This window comes from Mchenga conophoros, linkage group LG6 (assembly GCF_057382185.1).
Source record: "Mchenga conophoros isolate Kocher_MC1m ecotype Shallow Benthic linkage group LG6, M_conophoros_male_GT1.1, whole genome shotgun sequence".
Classification (NCBI taxonomy): Eukaryota; Metazoa; Chordata; class Actinopteri; order Cichliformes; family Cichlidae; genus Mchenga; species Mchenga conophoros.
In genome coordinates this window covers 35,672,900-35,673,379 of record NC_140531.1, presented here as the reverse complement: position 1 = coordinate 35,673,379, position 480 = coordinate 35,672,900, and positions in this window count along the sequence as shown.

Below are 480 nucleotides of genomic sequence, written 5' to 3'. Positions count from 1 at the left end.
CGCTAGGGTAACGTCACGTCGCCGTCATATCGGATGTGGGCGGGGCTTAGCGCTAGAATCCCTTTGATCCTTTCATGTCTTGTGTGACATCACCTTGGTCAAAGTCTATAAATAGAAGCATTTGCACAGGGTTAGTCACAAGGTAAGTTTAGTAAGAGGGAGTAAGAGGCATTAATGTCTAAGACACAAACTCATCAAGTCCAGATTGTAAAAACTTATATCATTTGAAAATATGAATTCTGCCATTGAAACGACCGATGCGATTCAAAGCTGCGCCACTGCAGATGACTCTGAATGTAGTGTCGTCCCTGGCGCAAACATTTTACAGAGCGACGAGGGGAAATCGAAGCACTGTGTGTGCTGCCCTCAGTCGTGCAACCAGCATCAGAATCCGGGGGATCCAGAGTCAGTTGTTCTCCAGGAACCTCCAGTGTCAGAAGAACAGCTGCTCGTTAAAGAGCTAATAAATGCTGTTATTAC